Here is a 26,315-nt window from a genome sequence, read left to right on the forward strand (position 1 = left end):
GTTCTTTTTATTGTTTTCACATCTACTTTTTGTCGACAAAAATGGTAAAGCGTGACATATTTTTGAATAGCTGTTCGAGAGGCTGTGTGTATTCTCCAATAAAATGTATATGGTTCCATTTAAAAAATTTAATCTTTACTCCGTATATCCTACGTCTGTGGGGATACATAAAATGTGTAACCTCAGCAAGAACTATCCAATGATGCTAAAAATATTGGTTGCAACAAATTTTCATTTAACGCATTTCTCGCCACTCCATCTCCTCCGATCTCCCTCTGTCCATCTCCTCTTTTGTGTTCTCTACGTCCATTTCCTCCCACCCCTCTGTCCATCTCGTCTGCCCCTCCCTCTCTGACCATATGTTTCGTTTATTTTTAATTGCAAATTCAGGTTCTGTAGTAATATTCTAATCATAAGTCGAGGAGCCACAGGTAGAATTATTCTCTTGGCTAACAACGTTTGACTATTATATATAGCCTATATGTGTGCAAACATTTATTATAGGAACATAAACAAATTTGAAGTAAATCGGTCCTACTCTTTTTGAGATTTTAGTAACGATGTTTTCCTGTTGTGTATTACATACGTATTATAAATATTTAATAAATACGCAGCCTGTATATATCTGAAAGCTCAATAAGGTTTCTTGCAAAAGTTTAAATAAATTCCTGATGAACACCTCGTGAAGTTTGTTAACAATGATTCCCGTTTATAAATTAATTAATATTTACATAATACTTATACTGAAAATGTTTGGCCTATGTCCATCCTAATGTCCATGAGAGTATCGTGTAAATCTGGAGTAAATTGTTCACGAACTTTCCGGATTGTAGGCAGTAACGTCTCCCCTTTATAATTTCCATATATTAAAAACACCTGTATAAAAACAAGATTACAACGTTGCGTCCAAATTTCTTGTCAATTGACCGACAGTTTTTCTAGATTTGCGTGGACAGTCATACGCTGGCAGATTTTTTTATGCAGGGTTTTTGTTTTAACTTGACAAGTGCATCTCAAAAACGACGCACCATGGAATGAAAATGTTGTAGCTGAAAAGTTGATCTTAGTAAAGTGAAAATCTGTCTGTGCTAGAAGGGCCCAACTCGTTGCCATCCCTCTTGCGTGCGAGGAGTGAACTTTCTATCTTCAAATGTAAGCCCGCTATTTTTGTTGCATATTCGGATTCTACACCAAAACGGTTTACTCTAACCATTGTTTTCCCTTCCTAATAGATGCGTATGTAATAGGCAAATGTCACGTGTGCCGATGTTTGCAATAGAGAGCCGATGTATTTGATTTTACAATTCATTTAGGATGCAGATGTAAGCCTTTGCGTACTAACGGTTGATATTTTTGTCCGAAATTTCCTTTTGTGTTGAAAATTTGACTGTACTTAAAAGTCTGGTTAGAAACTACGTCTAACGTGATCCAGTGACAACGACGTTGCTTCGCACCATTGGAGTGCTTGATTTCGGGGAGTTACTTTGCCTCTCATAAATGGAGTGCTTGATTTCGGTAAGTATCCACGGCGGGTGCTCCTATTACTGTCACTTAATGGACATGTTACCTTAAAAAATGTTTCTAGTTTGTATTCCGTCGGTAGTCACGTAGACACCAGCACGAGAGTTACGGCGGTTTGTTGAAAATCCTGACCAAAATCAGTCACCCCGATGGTGGGGTTCGAGGGCAGCCACCAAAATTCAAGTTTTCCGATGGTTTGTGGACTCGCCACAGTCAACCCCGTACGGAACGGAAAACTTTTAGCTTCTTTGCCAGAAATGTCACTGTCTAGCCACTGTATTTGTACTGTACAATCACATTTCCAATACTAAAATAATGTTTGAACATCAGTATGAGCCGTTAAAACGCAATGGAAGAGTCTGCTGCTGGTTTCCCACTGTTTTATCAGACGTGGAAGACTGAACAGATTACGGACTGGAGTGACGCGGTGCAAACAAAAGTTGAAACGGTGGGGATACATTTCTGGAGATTCAGCCTGCGTAACTCCTGGTCTGCCCGACGTTACCTGAATGCTGCGCACTTGATGACCTGATCGCAGCAAATGCTCCAGCAATCAAGACTGCCAATGTCTTGGCCTCAAGATCAGTTTGACTTGTATAAAATCCTGTTTATAAATTGTAGATATGTTTGATTTTGTAAATAATTTTATCGTACTATCCTGGATAGGAAAATAATAATAATAATTTACATAGTAAATGAAATGTAGATCAAATGCGTCGGTTCTCAATTGCAAAAACAGACACACTCAACATTTGTCAATTATAGAGCCATCTACCACTATTGGGAAACAATGATTTGGCTAAACCGTAGTAGTTTTGGCATAGAATCCGAATATGAATAAAACTGGCCGGGGGAGAGTAGGGGGGGGGGGGATTCCTATTTGAAACACAAAGTTTGCCCCTGGCGTGGTTAGGACGTGGCCCATTGTAGCACGGAAAAATGTCCCTTTCACTAATATTAATTTTTTATGCTGAACTTTCTTTTTTTCCTTGTTCGATATATTTAATTTTTCAAGATATTTAGTTGCCCTTGTTTTGATTTCAGACAACTAAATATCTCGAAAAACTAAATAGGTAAAGATTTTCCCCTACGATTAAGTAGGGCCATGACTCTTACTACTCTGTACGTTTTCTTTTGTCTCCCTCTTTTCGAAGTCGGATACGGAACCAGAGATGAACTTTTCCATCTTTATTAGCAGAAAGACGCTCTTTCTCGTTATCTTATATCGGCCATTACATATGTCGCAATTAACCTGAATGCAATGTGGCGTACTGATCTAAAATACAGGGTGGTCCCGAATTCATGGTACAAACTTTAATGGTAGGCGCAGGACATTGTAACAAGGATATATTGTATAGGAATGTATAGTCCCAGGTGACGCGGTGAGGCGCAAACAGGGGAAATAACGGCCGAAAGGAAAACGAAAGATTTTATTGAAATCGTTGTTGACAAGTGTCATGTTTACAGTAAGTGTTCAAAATTGCGTCCACCATGAGCGATACATGCTTGACAGCGTCGGTGCAGCGATTGGCGTACACGTTCAAAGATGCCTGGTATTTCACGCACACCTGCAGCAGCTACAGATATGCGAGCAACGAGATCCTCATCTGAGTCAACTGGAGTCTCATAAACAAGACTCTTAAGATGTCCCCATAAAAAGTAATCGAGGCAAGAGAAATCAGGAGATCGGGGTGGCCAAGGGACTGGTCCACCGCGCCCAATCCATCTAGCACCAAACGTGGCATTCAGGTAATTCCGTACAGCAGTGCTGAAGTGTGCTGGCGCTCCATCGTGCTGAAACCACATGCGGTTACGAATGGCGAGCGGAACATCTTGCAGCAGTTCTGGTAACACTTCTTGCAGAAAAATAAGATAGCTTTCGCCACAGAGTCGCGTGGGTAGTAAGTATGGCCCAATCAAAAAGTCGTTCACAATACCAGCCCACACATTAATACCGAAACGTTGTTGATACGCATGTGGACGCGTTGCATGTGGATTATCTGTTGCCCACACATGGGAATTGTGCGCGTTAAAGACACCCTCGCGTGAAAATGTCGCTTCATCTGTAAATAGCACATGACCTACGAAATCCGGCTGCAACGCACATTGCTGCAACAACCACTGGCAGAAGTTCACGCGAAGAGGATAATCTGCCGGATTCAATGCTTGTACTTTTTGAAAATGGAAGGGGTGTAAGCGATTTTCATTTAACACTCTGCATACAGTCTGATGACTCACATGTACGTCACGCGCAACAGTTCTTGTGCTTGACTCGGGTCTATCAGCCACTATGTTCAAGATGCGTTCTTCCAGTCTTGGAGTGCGTACAGCTCTTAATCGACCAGCGTCATGTCTGTTGACGTTGAACGTACCTGTTTCACAAAGTTGACGATGTAACCGTTGAAAAATTCTATGATCCGGCATTCGTCGATTAGGATACTCCGCGCGATACATTCGTAACGCAGCTCTGGCGTTACCATTTGCACGGCCGTACATGTAATGCATGTCTGCTTTTTCTGCATACGTAAAGTCACCCATCGTCTACGGCAGCACAATTGTGAATGGCGCTTGTCCCTACTGCGATACATCATGTTCATCTACTGCCCTCTACCGGCAGTGACACCAACCGATCACTCCATTTCTCTTTCCCCTGTTTACGCCTCACCGCGTCACCTGCGACTATACATTCCTATACAATAAATCCTTGTTACAATGTCCTGTACCTACCATTAAAGTTTGTACCATGAATTCGGGACCACCCCTGTATAGCTGAAGTAATGCAACGAAGTGCTTGTTGAGAAATTAGCAAGATGTCCAAAGAAAAATAAATGAACGGGAGGTGTCTTCTGTGCTTTATGTTCGCAGAAATCTCTTCACAAACGACCGAAGGAAAGAAATAGTCTCTGTCCCCTACGTCAGGCAATTGATTGATGATTATCGTGTTTTAAATGGGCCTAATGAAAAAACAGAAGACAGAATTTCCAATTTCAGAATAGAAATATGAATAATAACAAAAAATAAGTTGTTACATAAGTTAAGAACTATTGTAATCGGTTTTACATAAATGGTGCTGTATCTTCTGTGACGTGTAGCTTCGTCATTACGGCTAAAAGCCATGGCGTCGGGTGTATAGTATTCAGCCTACATTCTCCGCTTCACAACTAAATAATGAATTTAGTCAGGCTTGTTCGCTATCAACTGCAAGAATTAATTGTGAGAAGCAGGATAATAATCACTTTAGCAGTAACAAAACTTAAAGGAAATACTTCAATAAAGGGTGCTGCACTTCATAATTAGGAAGTCGAAATTGTCTGTTATCCAGTAACTTAAACATCGGAATAATTAACTTAAGATGCAACCCAGACACGACATTACTTCACTAGACTGCTGCATTTCATAGTTAGGAAATCGAAATTATCTGTTATCCAATAGCTTAAACATCACAATAATTAACTATTAATGCATCCTAGACATTACATCGCGAGTGTGTCACTATGATTGATGGAAGTTTCGATTTTTTTTTTTTTTTTTTTTTTTTTAAAATGGACTTGTAGTCCGGGGTGATATGTTACAATACAGCATCACCGGTCTATTGCGGTCTAACTGTGTTGGTGAGCCAGTAAATTTCCACTGTGCAGTGACTGCGTCACTGCAATTCACTTTGGAGGTGTGGCGGTGGGACTTGTAGTCCCGTACCACCCTCTGACGGTGATAGTACTACATGAGTCAGGCAGAATTTATTGCCTAACATGGGCAGGTGAAGGTGTGGCGGTGGGACTTGTAGTCCCGTGGGAAGTTTCGAGGTGCGACGTTCTATTAATGTAAAATAAATGTAAAATACCTGCGCGGAAGTTTCGAGGTGCGACGTTCTATTAATGTAAAATAAATGTAAAATACCTGCGCGAGAGATAAATACTCTGTGGAGTTGGAGCAACTCCGCGCGTACTCGATAACAAAGGTATACAGACTATATTAAGCTACGGCAAAGAGATAATTATTCCATGTTGGACACTGGAAGAGAGATGTTCTATGCCGAATTGAGAGGAGATTGTTGGAAGCCGCCATGAAGGCAGTAATCTATGTTTTATGGTACTGAAGAAAATAAATACATACAAAAGCGCAAAAGGAGTTTCAGGTGTGTAGAGTTCATAACCCTTAATCTTTCCAAAAGAAATGTTCATTGATTATAAAGACGCAAGTCGTTCGGAATTGTTGTGTGATTTGATGGTGCGGACCTGCCATTTTACACGGTTTTGAGATTCATCGAGAATATTTATCCGAAGACCTACATAATTTCACGAACTTAAGTTAGACGCCACATTCCATAAGAATGACACAGCACAGCGCTTGGCTGTACCGATCGATTTCCGTACGGCGATAAATTATCTTTAGCGATTTCAGGTGGAGAAGTTCCAGCAAGGAGACTCAACGAGATCTTCTGCTGCGAAACGCATGTGGTATCACCGTGTTCTTTAACTTGCGGAGAACAGTAAGCAATATAGACTTCATGACCACCGCAAACATAATTAAAAGGACTCAAATAAAAGGAGCAAACAGTAAAAAGTAATCGCTAAATCAAACTATAAATAAAAAATCAATTAAAAATAATACGCAATCACGTTAATAAAACGCTCATTAAATAAAAGAGAGAATAAAAATTAGAACTTTAAATCGAGCTCAGACAACCATTTGGAATGAAAAATTTATACTATGCCCCGACAGCTAGTTACCGATAAGATGTGGAGGAGGGGTCACTGCAGTCAGCTTTGACCGTAGCATCACTTGATTAATACACAACGAAGATATCATGTTACGCGTTGTATTCGTTCTCCTGGATGCAAACTTCAGTCACTTTACGATTTGGTGAAACAGTGATTCCTACAGCGAGGCAGCGTAGCTTGTCCTTGCTGCACCAACAGTCACATTCTGTCGGCGTAGCACGACGAGGCGGAGGGAGGAAAGGGACCAGTGGCAAGGCCAAGTCTATTTTCCTCGCGCTGGCACCGTAAACTGAAAGCATAAAAATCCCCACAGCGCGCCACTGTAGACAAAAAAAAAAAAAATCTGATTTCATATCTGAGTCACGTCTCACACGTTTGACCGAGGAGTAGCTTCCTCTGGGAAGCCAATCACATAAAGCGGGGAACAATCTGTATTGGTTCAGCAGGCCCGTCTTACCCGCTTTTCTCTTGCCCTACCTCCCTGCTTTTTTCTTCAATGTCGAGCTGGAAAGAGATGGAAAGGCGAGAGAAGGAAACACAGAGAAAAGCTTTCTTCTGTGACAAAAGCACTGGAATACTCCCAAGTTTGTCATGCATATTTCAAAACAGGACGACCATCGTTTTCAGTCAAATACTTTGACTTCGCTCATGTCTACGGCAGAAGAAAAATGTGGGACAGCCAGACTTTTATTCGTTCGTGTTTGTGTAGCTTGTTTCCAATCACTTTTTCCACAAATTGAAACCTTGTAATGGGGAACAAGAAATATCATTGCAAATGGCTAACGCCATCGGGAACCGCACTGTATCCATGTTATTGGAAAACGGCTTGTAAAACGCGACAGACTGAATATATCGTTACACAGCAGAATGAACGTTCTTCTGATATTTCCTAAGACATCGTAGCGGTGAGTCAGACAGGTAATCAAGTCTTGATCCTTACTTTACGGGAGCCATATGATCAGTTTCCACAGAGGTACACCTCGGGAGGAAGACTTGTGACTTGTAGCTAGCTCCTCTTATCTGTCATTCCGTCCACCTGTCTACTAAACTACTCACGTAAGACACTATCTCGCATGTCTCGTCGGGTGAGAAATCTAGAGAGGACGGATTCTACTCATTATTATTCAGCCTTGAGCTGTATGGAAACACTTATGAATTTTTCAATCATACTAAAATTGAGGATTGCAGTTCGACTTATTCTTAATGCATCACGAACTGTCATACAAAACCTAATTTGTGTTCCTGAGCAATGGCGCGTTAGCAATTTGTTGGGATTCTGACCTTAGCTACATATGTCATAAGTGACATGCACTAAAGTGGTGTTTATAAAATGAGTGGAGCCCTGAGCTATATCCAGGTCGCTAAAAGAGCCACACGCAAATGGAAATGCTGTATGACATTAAAATCAAAGTAAAAGATCCGGTCGCCACTAACTCCAGCCACACGACAAACATGAGGTTCGACTGAGTTGGAAAATTAATTAATATAGTCATAAGCAAAAACTCAGAAAAGAACATTCATTGTAATGTGACCCATAAAAAAATGGGATGTAGTTGTTAATGTGATACAGGGATTGTTCACATGAATCAAATATTAAAAATAAAGTAAAAAGTGTGTGAACACCATGAATAAGAGCAGCTTACAGCAACATTCCTGAAAACAAGATATATTCTGTAGAATTTGTTTTAAGTAAAAAGCGAACACTAATTACTGGACCTGTGCGCATGAAAATGCTATGGATGAGCTAACAAGGAAACTACAAGGTAGACGGCACAAGTAAAGGAGACGTAACATCGGTACACTGGATAAGACTTTAAACGAAATTATTTATTTCTTAAGACATTGGTATAAGACATCTATATAACTGCTGTTGCCTGGTAACTACGTACGATTCCTTGTGAAACGCTATACGATTCACAACAGAATTTCTTACTTTAGAATCGCGGTCGTAATTAGAGGGGAACGGGGAAGCTTTAATGCTGACATTCAGATCCACATTCACTCAAAGAACAGCAAGGACGGCCCCAACACCAACATGCAACGGAGCTAGGAGGTTTGCTCTTCTGTGTTGAGAAATGATTGAATAAAAGAGTAAATCTCAATGTCACGGTTGCATTTACAGTTGACCACTCATACACGCTTAGGCATGAAATCACAAACCACAAATACAATTGAATAATCCCCACAGGATATATGAAATATTTCAAAATCAGAGCAATAAGTAAACTCTGGGACAGAGGCAGGGGGCCACAGGAATGTTAGGTTCACAGTTGACTCGTGTGGCCACTTGGTTCACAAAGACACAATTTCTACATACCGTGGCCACATTTTAGCGACATTAAACCAATCAGCCGCGAACAATTAACGTTTTACAGAGGACACATTCAAATAGACGAAGGGTAATGGCAGAGGGCCAACAAACTCTAATATTAACCCATGTGAAGGGTTTCCAACCGGCTTGTAGTAATGAAACAAAGAAAATTCACAAAGAGGCAAAGATTATCAAGATTCAGAAAAGATTAGAATGTATATACAGGCCGTTGGAGGCACAAAAACACTCACACTTAATCGAGGGCGCACTTCCTACGTGAGATCGCTTCGACATACGCAACGCCTTTGTGCTATGTGCTTCTTACGGACCAAGGTTTGCATTAGGAAGCCTTGCATTCCTTGCTGAGACCCAGTAAAACAATAAGTCAAAACTCGAGGGCAAAAATACACAAGGTTCATTTTCAGTGAGACTGATTTACAAAAAGCTCCCCTATCACTATGAGACGAAGCGCCACGATATTAAATCATCTCGCCCTGCTTCGAAGAGACTTCGGCTGCAGACCCTCGGAGAGCCGGAAGAAGACTGCCCATCTCACATTAAAACTTCTTCCACACAACCCCGTGGCCAGGAAAATCCAGAGATGCGGCTTCCGCCACCACCGTAACACCGGTAATTAGCATACAAAGGGAACAAACCTCTTTGCCTACCAGAAAACTACAAGGGTTGGCCATTCTGTAAGACTACCGCTGATTCTCTGCAGCAGACTAAACAACCGTAGAGCAAAATGAAACATACCCACATTCATTCACTCACGCATGCCAGAGTGTTTTGGAATAGGAGAACAAGGGGTAAACATTTTATGGAATCATAGTCATGAGTTACGGCACATATAAAAACATGGAAGACTTATAGTGGCGTTATAGACGCATTTGCAAGTCTGAAAAGAGCCACCATAACAGACATATGATGCTTGCAAATGATAGAACGAAATATGCTACGGCTAGATTGAATCATAGCTCAGTTGTTCTCTGGTACGAAATTTAGAACGAAAACACCCGAGTTGTCAAGTAGGATGCAAAGTGCACTGGAAACCAAATAATATGACAATGAAAGGAGACTATGGGACCATTTCAATGTAACATATGTGTAAACAAAACTCAACAGCAAGCAGTGTTATTGTATTCAAACTGGTTGAGAATCGTCACTGGTAGGCCAGACACTGCGCGTGGAATGAGACTTGTGAGTAATTTACATTTCATCCGCCATTTAGTAAAGAGTAGTTTTAGAACAGTTGTTAGTAGCAGTACTCATAGTCGTAGGCAATTAATGTTATTCTTCCCCAGCACCTCACCGAAATGGAGCTCCTGTGGATTTCTACCAGATTCACAGTATCCTATTTTGGGTCACCAGTCTTCTGACTGGTTTGATGTACCACGCACATAAGAATTTCCTCTCCTTTGCCAAACTCTGCATCTCAGAACGCCACTGAAACTACACGTTCTTATTTATTCGTTTGGTATATTACGATCTCTACCTTCCTCTACAGGTTTTACTCCCTATATATTCCTATAGTACTATAATGATGTCTCGCGATGTCGTAACCCATATCCAACAGCCAGGGTCTTCTTGTTGTCAGTATTTCGTCGCCTGTTCTGCGGAGAGCCTAATTATTTGTTATCAATCATCATAATTATCAACAACTCAAACGCTTCGATTCTCTTCCAATTTTTTGACAGTCCATGATTCCCTCTCACACAACGTTGTGATCCAGGCGTACCTACTCAGAAATTTCTTCCTCAAATAGAGACCAGGAACGTCCTCTTGGCCTGTACAAGAAGGCGTTTGTGCCATCCTTGCTTTATCCATGCTACATTATTTTGCTTGAAAGGTAGCAGAATATCTTCGTCTACTTCAAATCCTCAATTTGGATGGTACGTTTCTCACTACTCTTACTCTGTTACACCTCGTTACTTTCGTCTGTATTCGGTTTACTCTCAATACAGTAGACTGTTCACTCCATTCAGTGTGTCCTGTATTTCTTCCCCTCTCCCTCTCATTAAGGATAGCGATGTCACGAGTGAATCGTAATTCTGGCATTCTGTCAGCCTTAGTTTTAGTCCCACAGAACCTACATTATATTTCCGTCATTGCTTATTCTGTTTAAGAACTGAAAAGCACAGGTTAAACATCACTTTCTCACATTTTTCTTAATACAAACACCTTGTTCTTGAAACTTCCTGGCAGATTAAAACTGTGTGCCTGACCGAGACTCGAACCCGGGACCTTTGCCTTTCGCGGGCAAGTGCTCTACCATCTGGGCTACCGAAGCACGACTCACGCCCGGTACTCTCAGCTTTACTTCTGCCAGTATCTCGTCTCCTACCTTTCAAACTTTACAGACGCTCTCCTGCGAACACACATATCAGCGCACACTCCGCTGCAGAGTGAAAATCTCATTCTGGAAACATCCCCCAGGCTGTGGCTAAGCCATGTCTCCGCTATATCCTTTCTTTCAGGAGTGCTAGTTCTGCAAGGTTCACAGGAGAGCTTCTGTAAAGTTTGGAAGGTAGGAGACGAGATACTGGCAGAAGTAAAGCTGTGAGTACCGGGTGTGAGTCGTGCTTCGGTAGCTCAGATGGTAGAGCACTTGCCCACGAAAGGCAAAGGTCCCGAGTTCGAGTCTCGGTCGGGCACACAGTTTTAATCTGCCAGGAAGTTTCATATCAGTGCACACTCCGCTGCAGAGTGAAAATCTCATTCTGGAAACCTTGTTCTTCATCATCCACTCACATTGTTCCTTTCTTTGTTCGTACACATGTTGAATATTACCCGTTTTTGACAGTCTATTTCCTTGAGAATTTCTAACATCCAGCAAGTTTCCATTGTGGGTATGGACCATCAGAAATTGCAACAGAAATGCAATGGGAACGTAAAGGGAATTCCAGCAAGACGGACCATGTACTTCTCGCGAAATCCTGCTGTTCAGATTTGCGTAACGTGTGCTGAAAGAAGGCTGCACGACTACTGGGTTGCCACCTTTAGTGATGGGTAACACAATTCAGGCAGCGTACAGACGCAGATGGTTATTTCTCCCTCGCTAGTAACGTACATGGAATAGGAAAGAAAACTGGAAATATCGGCACAATTTACCCTCCTTCATGCACTCTACAGTGGTTTGAGTAGTATTTACGCAGCTGTAGATACCGCCAAATTACCCTTGAGAACGAAGTGCCTATAATAGCGTAAGCGTTGCGGGTGCAGCTTTTTGTGCTAGGGCCGACCACTCAATTACGTCCAGTAATCATTCGATGGGATCTGGGTGACCAAATCATTCACTCGAGTCGTCCACAATATTCGTCAAACCAATCTCGAAGAATTGTGGCCCGGTGAGATGGTGCAATGTCATACATAAAAATTCCATCGTTGCTTGAGATCAAAAAGTCCATGACTGGCTGCAGATAGTCTCCAAGTAGAAGATCATAACAATTTTTGATCAAATATCGATTCAGTGGCTCAGAGGACCCTATCCATTCCATGTAAACACAGTCCACACCATGAGAAGGCACCATCAGGCTGCACAGTGCTTTATTGACTACTGTGGTCCAAGGCTTCGAGGGGTCTACGCCACCCTCGAAAACTACCAGCAGCTCTTACCAGTTGAAACTGAGACTCATCTGGCCTGAACACGCTTTTCTAGTCGTCTAGGATCCAATCTATATGGTCACGAGCTCAGGAGAGGTGCTTCAGGTGATGCAGTTATTTCAAGAAAGGCACTTTATAGATCGTCTGCTGTCATACCCCATCAACGCCAAATTTCGCCGCACTGTCCTATCAGAAACGTTCGCTCACACTTCCCACGTTGATGTCTGCGGTTATTTCATGTTGAGTTCCTTGACCGTTAGCACTGACAACTGCATAAAAATGCCGCTGCTCTCGGTCTTTAACTGAACGCCGTCGGAAACTGCGTTGCCCCTGACGAGACGTATAGCAGAATTTGTGCATTCTCGGCACACTCTACACGTTGTGGATCTCCGAATACTGAATTCCCTAACGATTCCGAAATGGAATGTCCTATTCGTCTAGCTGCAGTACCATTCCTCGTTCAAAGTCTGTTAAATTCCGCTGTGCGGGCTTAATCACATCGAAACCTTTAGACATGAATCACTTAAGTACGAATGAAAGCTCCGCTAATGCACTGGCCTTTTATACCACGGGTACGCGATGCTACTGCCATCTGCATATGTGAACATCGCTATCTCATTACCTTTCTTCACATTAGTGTACTTTATTTTGGAGGTTGTTTATTCCCGGCATATCTCTTGAGAGGAAGTGTTATCCGTTCTAACATACTGACCTGGAAGGTCTTCTTCACGTGGTAAGTGATGTTGATGTGCGTGTTAGGGTTTACATATACGTTTGTAGCTGGGGTCTTTCGGGAATTTCCAGTGGTTTTGCAAACCGTATGAGCGATATGGATGCAAAGCCGTGAGGTTTCCATTAGACGTGACACATGTTTCGGTCTTTCGTATTGTTCAGACATTCTCCTCCCACGAGGCCACACATTTCCGCATGAATCTTCCTCTGCTAAATGCATTTTTTCAGATGAAGCCTGTAATAAAATTGAGTTATTTGCATTTCCCTAAATCGACGCGACATTGCCCCGACACCAAGGTGGCAAAGGACGTCTCTAGTGCTAGGGATAGAGTGGAATACCTTAGAACGTTTAAAAAAATTGTGGTAAAGTGGCGGTGGTCTAGCGGTTCTAGGCGCTCAGTTCGGAACCGCGCGACTGCTACGGTCGCAGGTTCGATCCTGCCTCGTGCGTGGATGTGTGTGATGCCCTTAGGTTAGTTAGGTTTAAGTAGTTCTAAGTTCTAGGGGACTGATGACCACAGATTTTAAGTCCCATAGTGCTCAGAGCCATTTTCTGTGGTAAGGTGTTATGGGACCAAACTGCTGAGGTCATCGGCCCATAAGCTTAAACACTATTTTTTTTATTTAAAAAAAATTCTTTATTAACACAATACATTACAACTATATGAGAAATACAAAATTAGCCCACCACCTCAATAATTAGTGGGTCTGCGTATTATACTACTACTAAAAATACAGCAAGTTCTACTTTTTAATATTGTAACTGGCTAACTTGTGGACAAGGTTAATCTATTGGACTATCCTACTATGTTGTATTCTGCAGCGATTACAGGTGTGCCAGTTGGTGTTACAAACCTACTGTTATTAGGCCTGCTCACTGAGCTAAGCCCGCATCTCGTGGTCGTGCGGTAGCGTTCTCGCTTCCCACGCCCGGGTTCCCGGGTTCGATTCCCGGCGGGGTCAGGGATTTTCTCTGCCTCGTGATGGCTGGGTGTTGTGTGATGTCCTTAGGTTAGTTAGGTTTAAGTAGTTCTAAGTTCTAGGGGACTGATGACCTTAGATGTTAAGTCCCATGGTGCTCAGAGCCATTTGAACCATTTCACTGAGCTAAACGCACGTGAGCGTGCCCCTGGCACTGGGCTGGCCAAGTCTGTATTGTCGCTGCAGTCCCTACTTGTTAGTATTGTTAGTGTTCTAAGTCTACTACTACTACTAATGTAATTGGTTCTATGTCTACGTTGAGTGCAGTTGTCGTAGCCTGGTGGGTGATGCACTCGCTGTCCTGGTCCAGTAGTGCGGCGGATTCCAGTCAGGGGAGACTGGCCTGCTCCGCACCCGGCGGTATGGCGAGTACATCTCAGTCTATTCCGGTTCAATATCATCTTTCTTGGTTTCTTAAGAATTCTCGCAAAACCTTATGTGATACCTCGTTTGCCAATGTGTTGAGGATACTGAAGGTATCGGCACATCGTATTAGGGCATAAGTGTCGTGGTCGGGTAATTGCGTTCGCAGGTCATGCGCCACATCATCATATAGCGGGCAGTCATAGATGATGTGCTCAGGTGTTCCGTCTTGAGCGCCACAGTCGCACGCTGGTGTAGCTCTTTTTCCAAACCGACATAGATATGTCGGATATGGTCCATGTCCCATGAGAAAGTGCAATAGTCCCCTGCTTGGCTCGAAGTAGGTCATCCCAAGTCGCTCCTTGATGTTTGGCAGCAGCTGAAAGACCCTTCTACCAGGTTCTTCGTTCTCCCAAGATGTTTGCCATAACTCCTCCCCTCGTCTTTTTATGGCAGGTTTATTTCCTACCTGAACCCCCATTATGTCCCTTGTCTTATCTATCTTTCCCATAGTGACCCAGTACCACGTGGCCTGTTCCCTTATTTTTATGTCCAACGGGCATAATCCCATTAGCACCAATAGAGCCCCCCCCCCCCCCAGGTGTCGTTCTGTAGGCACCTACAGACCGCATTATCATGTTTCTTTGCACCCTTTTCACGGCCATGGCCGGCATCACGCTCGTGAGCCTGTGAGCCCTGACCCCACACGCATAACCTACTATTGATGATAGGATGCTGTTGTATTATAATTTGATGAGAGCAGGTGGCAGGTGAAATCTTTTATGACCAATGTTGATGAGATTGTTCAGGGTTTCTATTGCGCGTAGTGTAATGGTTTCGATATGAGATGCATAGTTCCATTTTTCATCAATAATTACTCCAAGATATCGCACTTCGCGACGCCGAAGAACTGGTATTCCATCAATTCTTACTGTGGGATTCCTGACCAGATTGCCTTTTAAGAGAAGGTATGTTGATTTATTTGGTGCAATTTTCATTTTAGTTTGTTGACACCATTCAGCTAGTATGTTGATTGCTCTTTCTACTTTTGGTTCAAGTTCTTCCCGGCTAGGGTCGCCGACCAACAGGAGGAGGTCGTCAGCGTAGGCTATCACGTCTAGCACGTCCTCGCTGAGTTGTAGGATTTCTAACAGCGGTTCTACATTTACGTCCCAAATGAGTGGCCCCAGTACGGAGCCCTGGGGACACCCCTTCGTAATGGTCTTGCTTATTTTGTCGCTAGGCGATGATAACCAGACCTCCCTGTCCATACAATAGCTCCTGAGACAGCCATAGAGGGGCCCTGGGCACTCCTTCTCACGCAAGCGGGAGAAGAGCGAGGGCCACCACAGGTTGTCAAAGGCGACACTGATGTCCTCCATGATGCCGTCCACATATTTGTGCGGGGCAGAGCCACAGACCTCAGCCGCCAGGGCGATTGCGTCAGACGCCGATCGCCCCGGCCGAAAGCCGAATTGCCTGTCGCTCATCCCACACAAAGTTCTGTGTGCGGTCAGTCTGTCAGTCAACAGCTTCTCTAACAGTTTCCCCATGATGTCTAGGAGACATATTGGTCTGTAGGACTTTGGCTCCATGGGATTTTTGTCCTTGCCCTTGTTAATAATGACCATATTTGCCCTTTTCCAGATCTTTGGGAATTTGCCAGTCGTAAGACAATCATTGTATAACCCTGTAAGAGGTGCTATCAGCTGTGGGGCGAGGAACTGTACCACCTCCGCTTCTATACCATCTGGCCCTGGTGCTTTCCCCTTTTTTAGCGATTTTATTTGTGCAGCAATTTCTTCTTCAGAAAAAGGGTACACCCGGGTGTTGTTGGTGTACTCCTGCTGATCTGCCCTGCGGATTTGCTGCTGGGTCTCTGTTTCTCCATCTTCCTCATCATCTGGAAGTAGAGTCCTCAGGAAGACCTCAGCGGTCTCCTGCCAGGACTCTGTAGTTCTTCCAGCCTCTCTGAGAGTGGAGAGGACCGCTGGGGACCTTATCTTCTCCCTGACCAACTTGTAGGGAACTCCCCACGGGTCAGTTTCAAGCTGTCTAAGTACATAGTCCTCCCGGCTCTTCATTCTTAACTGTTTTAGTTCTTTCTGGAATTCTTCCTTTGCTTCTCTATATTGCTGCAACCAGTATTGTTTTTGCGGCCAGATGGCACTTCGCTGGTAGTACCTCCTCGCCCGTCGGACAGACTGGCGCAGACGTTCGAGGTCAACAGTCCATGGCGATGGAGAGGCCGCTACGACCCTTCTCCCAGTCGGAACAGCGGCTTTTACCGCCCTAATCACTGATCCCACCAGTTCCTCGGCGGACCTGTCCACGTCCAGGTCACCCTCGGGCAATGGAGGAATACTACACTCTCGAGCCAGGCGTTCCCAGTTGGTTTTATTGAAGTTATACTGTGTTTCCCACCCCAGGTCCCAGGGGCACTCTTCCTGACTGAGTTGGAAAACAATTAGATTGTGGTCACTTGTGGTAACTTGATCCTTCACTATCCAACTTTGTATGTTACTGCTGATGTTAGATGTGGCCAGGGTGACATCGATGTTGGTCCCTAATCCGCCTCCACCTGAGTAGGTGGGGGGATTTCCTGGTTTGTTGGCCACAACAAGCTGCTGGGCCATGATAAACTCCTCAGCCTTTCCACCATTTGCGTCTCTGGTGCCGCTGTGCTATAGGGTGGATTTCGCATTCATATCTGCTGTGATAATAACCTTCTTGCCTTGTAGTGCCGTGGTCGTTTCCGCAAGATGATTTAGGTGGTCCTCAAAATTCCCTCCGTACTGGAAGTACATATTTACTATGAAAACCAGGCCAAGAGGCGTCTGTAATTCCATGACGTTACAGTGGCTGTTTGACAGCTGCGTTATTGTTGTTGCTCTCAGCCCTTTATGTGTGATGATTACTACTGCTTGGGGTTCTTCCCCGGTGGAAATGACTTGCCAGGAGGCTGACATGAAGGGGATTTGCCCAGCCCGAGAGTATGGTTCCTGTAGGCAGATTACGTCCAGTCTCAGCTCCTCCACTATCCTTCGTAGCTCCTGCATGACAAGGCGACTATCGTGGGTGTTAATTTGTCCTATTACAATTTTTGGTGAGATTATGTAAGGAAATTACATTCGGGCCATGGTTTGCTCGAGTCTGATGCTATTCGCCCATTGGCCAGGACAGACTGTGCATATATTTCGTCCAGCTCAAATCTTTCCTCTCTCCTTTCAAGCACTATTTTAAGTAAGTCACGCAGGGCTCCGAATTCGGTGGGAAGGCTCATTGACCTCAGCTGTATTCTGTCTATGGCCTCCATTGTGGAGAAGGTGACCCATCTTCCATATTTATGCCTTACACGTACGATGTGCCGAAGTGCTGTGGTGAGAATGGCCGGCTGCTCCAGGCGGGAAAGCTGCATAGCGAATTCTAGGTTTGGATGGATTCTCCTACGGTCTACTCCTATGGGTCTTAATGTTGTTGCGTCCGGTTGTGTTGTGCTTGTAACAGAGCTATCCTGTAGGATTACTTTAGGGGTGTCGTCTTGTGTGGGGGTGGTGGTGTTTGTGTCTTGGGGTTTTGAGTCATTAGGTGGCGTGTGGATGCTTAGTGTTGTTGTGGGGGGTTGACTCGTTGTGTCCGATCGGGCGACAAAGTTTGCCGCTTCAGGGTTGAGTGTGGAAGTGATAACTATAGGATCATAATTTACAGGTTCAGGCTGTCTGGTTATATCTTTTACGGGAGTTTTTTGTTCGTCTGCTTCATCTGCTGGTTCTGTTTGTGTGCTTACAGTTCTCATGATTATTTCTTGTTCCTTGGTGTTCTGTGTTCGATTTATGAATTCTTTGAATTTTCGTGCTCTTTCAGCATCTCTTCTTTGTTTGCTATGGGATTTTCTTTTCTTAGCTGTCCTGCTTTGGTTGACAGCGTCAGCCATAATCAGTTCTGGCTAGTAAGCGCTGTTCTAACATCTTGTAGGTTGGGCAGTTTCTGCCAGATGTCCCGCAGGACTTTTTCCTCTACGTGTACATGGTACACAAACGCTTGTTTTGCTGCAGTTTTTTCTTGGATGATCTTCAGAACCACACCTGGAGCAAGCCGGCTTCCTAGTGCAGTATTTATGTATATGATCAATATCTGCACAGTTGTGGCAACGAGGTACCACCAGGAAATCCTTGACATTTATGGCATGAAAGCCTATGTATACCTTGCCCAAAGTTGTCAATCTTTTCCAAAGAGCCCCTGAGACCTCCGCCACATGGTGGACTACATCTCGATCCCTCGGTCTTCTCCTGAATCTTAAAATCTTTAATAAAAGTCTCAATGTCCATGTCATCTAGATTCTGTTGGTACAGAGTGTCACAAAGGTCTTCATTAGTTAGTGAAACTGGAACATCATATAGGATGACCAGTGGGTTCCTCTTTCGTGGGGGCCCGCATCGGACTGACTTGCAAAGTTTCTGGTTTGCCAGTATCTTGTCTTTATCCTCTTCTGTGGCAACATCTACAATCACTACATTTTTGATTGCCTTTACTCTGTTAATCTTAATCTTGTCTTTGGCTGGATTTACTGTGGTTGCAAAGACCTCCTGAACTTTCTTAATGTCCTGTCTGGGGAGTGGTCGCAAAAAGACCGCTGTGTCAGGTCGTTTTGACACACTCGCAATCGTGTCCTTGGTAGATTGGGGCTGTGTTGCCGCTTGCGCAACAACACCAGCCCATGACTTTGTTGGTTGCTTCCGTAGCCTATCATTTTCTTTCTCTAGCTCCTCTATCCTGCCCTCTAATTTGGCGCTAGCAATTGACCATGCCGCCAGCTCATTTTTGATTGTTTGAACGGCTGCTTGATTAATTTTACCATTCTTGACATTTTGGTCAATGAATTGGCTTAACCTCATGAATCGTTCTATAGTGCATTCCTCCGTCGCTTGATTCAAGCCATCTTGTGGCGAGAAATCAGCTAGCATAGAAGCCCTCATGGGCGCACTCGATTCGCTTGTCTCATCTGTAGCCATCATTTCAGTTTGACAAGCGAAAAAATTGGGAGCCACGTCTCTTACCCCGGACCGGCTCCTCTGGCATGGGGGGAGGAGGGGGGGGGGACTAAGTGCAGCTCGTCCACCGGCCTTGCCCCTAGACCAAGGACCCCTCAGAGCTGCTAGGTTCAGAGCGCCGTTTCCAGCGCACTGGTCCTCTTCGATAACTACCCACCTCCGATTTCACCTATCTCGCACCGGCAAGTATACCCCGCACTCCGGGGAGGCGGATGCACCTTCAGCCCTTCGCCCCCTACTGGCCCAAGCTTCCACCTGACGGCCAAGGACCCACTCCTACTCAGGTGGTGGGCCGGTCACCCAGTCGTTCGGGGGTCTGGGCCCATCTAACCTCACCCAGGCTGTGTTACCACCTCCTGGGCTTGGCGGAGCATGCCTCGGAAGACCAGAGGAGCGGCGAAGCACACTTGCCGACTTGGGGCAGGATCCCACGACGGCAAACCAGCCACCGGCGTGGGGACACAGTTGGTGAGGTGTCCCCTGTTGCGCAGCTCCCCCTGCGCCATGCACGCTTTGCTTTCGCTTTGGGTTGGGAGACCTTTAACGTGTTCCAGGACGTGAGGAGCTATAGCAGCCGGGCTGCAGGGCTCCGGGATCGTCGTTTGACTTACCCTCATGCCCTAGCCCAGCTGCCAAGCTCGACTCAAGAGAGACAGATGGTGTGGCTCTCGTAACGCTGCTTCCCCTGCGCCACGCTTAAACACTATTTAATCTAACTTAAACTAATTTACGCTAAGGGCGACGCACACACCCATGCCGGAGGGAGGACTCGAACCCGCGACGGGGGCAGCCTCGCCGATCGTGACAAGACACCTTAAACCGCGCGGCTAATCCGCGCGGCTTTAGAACGTCTACTTTCGTTGTGTGAAGCTCTACAAGGGTACAAATATTCAGATTTTAACAGTGGGTCTAAAATGTATAGATTTTCCTAGTACTATTGGTGCAAAACCGTTGGAAGAAGGATCCTATTTAACTTCCACAGTTGCAGACACTGAAGCGCCAAAGAAACTGGTATAGGCATCCGAATTCAAATACAGAGATACATAAACAGGCAGAACATGGCACTGCGATCGGCAACGCCTATATAAGACAACAAGTGTCTAGCGCAGTAGTTACGCCAGTAACTGATGCTACAATGGGAGGTTATCAACATGTACGTGAGTTTCAATATGGTGTTATAGTAGGCGCACAAGCGATTGGACAAGACGTGTCTGAGGCAGCGATGAAATGGGTATTTATCCGCATGGCCATTTCACGAGTGTAAAATGAATAACAGGAATCCGGTAAAACATAAAATCTCCGACGTCACTGCGGCCGGAAAAAAATCCTGCAAGATCGGGACCAACGACGATTGAAATCGTCCAAAGTGACAGACGTGCAACCCTTCCGCAAATTGCTGCGGATATCAGTGCTGGGCCATGTTGCCTAGTCTGACGAGTCTCGTTTCAAATTGTATCAAGCGGATGGACGTGTATGGATATGGAAACAACCTCATGAATTCATGGACCGTGCATGTCAATAGGGAATTGTTCAAGCTGCTGAAGGCTCTGTAATCGTGCCGGGCGTGTGCAGTTGGAGTGATATGGGACCTCTGATACGTCTAGATACAACTCTCACAGGTGACACATACGTAAGCATCCTGTCTGATTATCTGCATTTATTCATGTCCATTGCGCATTCCGACGGACTTGGGAAGTTCCAGCAGGACAATGTGACACCACACACGTCCAGAGTTGCTGCGGAATGTCTCCAGGAAGACTCCTGTGAGTTTAAACACTTCATCTAGCCACCAAACTCTCCAGACATGAACATTATTGAGCATATCCGGGATGTCTTGCAACGTGCTGTTCAGAAGAGACCTCCAACACCTCGTGCTCTTGCGGATTTATGGACAGCCCTGCAGTATTCATGGTGTCAGTTCCCTCCATCACTACTTCTGACATATTCGAGTCCATACCACGTCGTTTCGCAGGACTGCTACGTGCTCGCGGGGGCCGTAATCGATATTACACCGATGTACCAGTTTCTTGGGCTATACAGTGCATAAGGTGCATATGACCTCGAGTGGCTTCAGATAGTTTTTCATTTCGTTCTTTTTTGTTGCCATTGTTGATTTCACACTATGGGAGCTGGTTTTGCGAACTGGTGCAGGATGATCGACAGACTGATTGTGGCAGTACCTAATGGTTTGTACTAAGTAGTTGCTCTTCTAAACATCAGTTCATGCCAGCAAATCAGTTGCGACTTTGCCTAATACATTACGTTCCTTAGGTACTTGGGCAATGCAAGTTTCTGTTTAATAATAATTATTCGATATAGTCGTAGGGTCGGGTCGCACACGTCTGCTTTCATGCCCCGAAGCTAATTGGCTACAAGTAAAAACCCCGTCGCTATGATCCTGCAGTCAAATAGCCTGTGCAGTGGCTACAGTTGTGACTTAATAAAATACAAATCAATACTAAACAAACGTTAAATGAATGATTTAACCACAAGTGTTCCATCTTAACGTCTGTAATTGGTGTAGACAACGTAGATTTATGCTGAATAATGTTTATTCGAGAAAGAACATCTCAAATAAACGGGAAGTTTGTTCAGTTAAAATTCAGACAGAAAATACCGTTACCAAATTCAGTAAAGTTACGTTGAGAGCTTTATAAGAACGGTAGCAAAATCCGCAAACTAAACAGACATCTAGGATATCAGAAAACTAAGCCCATTTCGTAACCATAACACAAGAAATGGTCACAAGCTCAAAACATTTCAGAGGTCAACATGATGATTCACAAACTAATACACGCAATCGAAAGTAGCTCATACTCTGTCTATTCACCCCCACAGAATCTATCACTCATTCCATTGAAAAGCACACGATACCAATGACAGGTCTGTTTGCTCCCAGAACGAACATCCCAGTTTCCACAATCGCTGCCTTGAGCTCCACTTGAATCCCGTAGTGTTCAACTATTGTCTGATTTTCCAATAGCTGGAGGCCGTACCCACGAAAACCCATCGTTCTACAGGCAGTATTTGGCTACACATGAGCACTTTAACGCACTAAACTAGTGTATTAAAACTAATTTTAAATAAAAGAAATGTTATAAAATTTCAGTCACAATCAGACAATGGAAAATGAACATATATAAAGATTTGCCCATTAATAAATACACCCAAGTGCACTCGTGATAAATGACAACAGACTGTCGATAAATTTTGTTTAAGCAATTATCTAGTATTCCTAGTCAGAAGCATCTGTTGGCACTCATTTACAGAGGTGGTATTAGCGGACATGTTCGATTGACCTCTTATTAGATTACCATGATTTTGTAATACCAGTTGCAGTTAATATTTATATGAAGTTACAGGCAAAAAGTAACATGATAATCAAATAAAAACATGAATGAGGAATTGATGTTAAGTTTAGTTGCTGTGTAAATGTGGGGAATACGATATTCTGATAAAACGTTTGCATAATAAAAAAAATATAAAAGATGTAATAATTGAAGAACTAAAATAGTTATAGATAAGTGGCTTACAGGGATGTTAGCTAGAGCAAAGCTGAACTGTTTGCCGAAATCATATGAAGCATTTGAAAGTTGTTAATTCAGAGGGTCATTGCGAGAACGTTTATTCGCTGTGACATATTAACTATTGTAGTTTTAAAGATACTGAAATGCCGTTGCACCACTCGGTACGCTTAATTTTTCTGAGATCACTCTTATATTCAGATTTGCTTTAATATTTGACTGTGAATTATTACAGATTCTTGAAAAGCTGTAAGAAGCCATCTTTCAATTTGTCTGATACTCTGACATTTCTTGGACCACTGTCCTCTTAAGCAATCGATGCGTCGTCTAAGTACCGCATACCGGGGTTTTCCCATTTCCAGCCATGAACACCTTTTCTCTGTACCTGAGTTCGCCTGGGGCGGCCACACGACGTTCTCGTCCCACCTACCCGCATCATCACAAGCAAGCAAATTCAGCTCTCCTCAGTACTAGCTCTAGGTGGACGAATAAACCGCCTACATACTCGTAACGTTACATGATGAACTTTATCTGTTTGTGAGAGCATGTTACAGGGTAATCACTGGCCTCACATGTCTCGTAATGTCGGGTTGCCTCTTGTGTACTGTGGTTACAACATCGATGCAAACAGATGAGAGGCATGACCGCTAGATGTCATTAACCGACAATTGTTTGAAAGAGAACTCCGTCTTCAGGCCGCAAGTGGCCCATCGGGACCATCCGACCGCCGTGTCATCCTCAGTTGAGGATGCGGATAGGAGGAGCGTGTGGTCAGCACACCACTCTCCCGGTCGTTATGATGGTTTTCTTTGACCGGAGCCGCTACTGTTCGGTCGAGTATCTCCTCAATTGGCATCACGAGGCTGAGTGCACCCCGAAAAATGGCAACAGCGCATGGCGGCTGGATGCTCACCCATCCAAGTGCCGGCCACGCCCGACAGTGCTTAACTTCGGTGATATTGTTTGAAAGAGCGTAGAAAGAATTAAGAAATGTAATCTTAGACTACTTCTACATAAAACCAAACTGAATACTTAAAAATGCAATTAAAAGGGGAGCAAGAGAGATAAAAGGAGGGAAAAGGGAAATAGTTTAAATTCTGGAAAGTAGCTATAAATAAGTGTATGCGTCACACGTAAATTTATTGATAGCAGCTTCTCCAATGACAAAAACTTGGCGGGAATAGTGGACAAACGAAGAACAGACCCAAGGAATAGCTGGCGGTACGGGGTCAAGACATAATGGAAAACTGCCGCCGTTGGATAAGCAGCTGCAGCAGCAAGTCGTATACTCCTGGCTCACCTATTTGTTACATAGTTTAATTCTTAATTTCTTTGCGTGTTTTTGGTACTTGCATTGTTTAATTCATAAATTTCGGGCGTATTATAGTATTTGAGAGTTGTAGCACCGCGTTTTAGTACCTGAATAGTGTAAATTCGCGTAGTCGTTTGTCTTCTGTTTTTGTTTTGAACGGCCAGTGTCGGTTGGTCACAGTCGGTGTGCTCCCTGCCGCCGTTGGATAAGCAGCTGCAGCAGCAGCAGCAAGTCGTATACTCCTAGCTCACTCATTTGTTACATAGTTTAATTCTTAATTTCTTTGCGTGTTTTTGGTACTTGCATTGTTTAATTCATAAATTTCGGGCGTATTATAGTATTTGAGAGTTGTAGCATCGCGTTTTAGTACCTGAATAATGTAAATTCGCGTAGTCGTTTGTCTTCTGTTTTTGTTTTGAACGGCCAGTGTCGGTTGGTCACAGTCAGTGTGCTCCCTGCCGCCGTTGGATAAGCAGCTGCAGCAGCAAGTCGTATACTCCTGGCTCACTCATTTGTTACATAGTTTAATTCTTAATTTCTTTGCGTGTTTTTGGTACTTGCATTGTTTAATTCATAAATTTCGGGCGTATTATAGTATTTGAGAGTTGTAGCATCGGGTTTTAGTACCTGAATAGTGTAAATTCGCGTAGTCGTTTGTCTTCTGTTTTTGTTTTGAACGGCCAGTGTCAGTTGGTCACAGTCAGTGTGCTCCCTGCCGCCGTTGGATAAGCAGCTGCAGCAGCAAGTCGTATACTCCTAGCTCACTCATTTTTTACATAGTTTAATTCTTAATTTCCTTGCGTGTTTTTGGTACTTGCATTATTTAATTCATAAATTTCGGGCGTATTATAGTATTTGAGAGTGTAGCATCGCGTTTTAGTACCTGAATAGTGTAAATTCGCGTAGTCTCCTTCCGCCGCCGAGCAGTGTCAGCAGTGCGCAAGTAGCAGCATTACTGCATTCACTAGGCAATCTTGTATTTTAATAACCGTTTAAATTTTGTCGATTTGTTTGCGCTCTCTGTAGATTAGTTCAGACGTTCTTTGCAAAACAGTTTTTAGCATGCATAGGGACTGCAACTGCTGTGTTCGGATGCAGTCTGAGTTGGCATCCCTTCGCTCCCAGCTTCAGGCACTGTTGGCTTCGGTCACACAGCTTGAGGCTTTTGCCAATGGGCATCACTGTGGGGGTTCGGATGGGGGTTTGTCGGGGACGGCCAGCTCGTCCCACGCATCCCCTGATCGGACTACGACTGTGGTTGCCCGGGATACTGCCCGCATTGAGGCTGATCCCTCACCTGTGGTAGAGTGGGAGGTCGTCTCAAGGTGTGGCAGGGGGCGAAAGACATTCCGGAGGGCTGAACGGAAAGCCTCTCCAGTTTGTCTGACGAACCGGTTTCAGGCTCTGTCTCAGGCTGATACTGATTTTCGGCCTGACATGGCTGCTTGTCCTGTTCCAGAGGTTGCCCCTCAGTCTGCAAGATCTGGGCAGTCGCAGAGGGTGGGCTTACTGGTAGTTGGGAGCTCCAACATCAGGCGCGTAATGGGGCCCCTTAGGGAAATGGAAGTAAGAGAGGGGAAGAAAACCAATGTGCACTCCGTGTGTATACCGGGGGGAGTCATTCCAGATGTGGAAAGGGTCCTTCCGGATGCCATGAAGGGTACAGGGTGCACCCATCTGCAGGTGGTCGCTCATGTCGGCACCAATGATGTGTGTCGCTATGGATCGGAGGAAATCCTCTCTGGCTTCCGGCGGCTATCTGATTTGGTGAAGACTGCCAGTCTCGCTAGCGGGATGAAAGCAGAGCTCACCATCTGCAGCATCGTCGACAGGACTGACTGCGGACCTTTGGTACAGAGCCGAGTGGAGGGTCTGAATCAGAGGCTGAGACGGTTCTGCGACCGTGTGGGCTGCAGATTCCTCGACTTGCGCCATAGGGTGGTGGGGTTTCGGGTTCCGCTGGTCAGGAGTCCACTACACGCAACAAGCGGCTACACGGGTAGCAGGGGTTGTGTGGCGTGGGCTGGGCGGTTTTTTAGGTTAGATGGCCTTGGGCAAGTACAGAAAGGGCAACAGCCTTAACGGGTGCGGGGCAAAGTCAGGACATGCGGAGACCAAGCAGCAATCGGTATTGTAATTGTCAACTGTCGAAGCTGCGTTGGTAAAGTACCAGAACTTCAAGCGCTGATAGAAAGC

Source organism: Schistocerca serialis, chromosome 1 (assembly GCF_023864345.2).
Source record: "Schistocerca serialis cubense isolate TAMUIC-IGC-003099 chromosome 1, iqSchSeri2.2, whole genome shotgun sequence".
NCBI lineage: Eukaryota > Metazoa > Arthropoda > Insecta > Orthoptera > Acrididae > Schistocerca > Schistocerca serialis.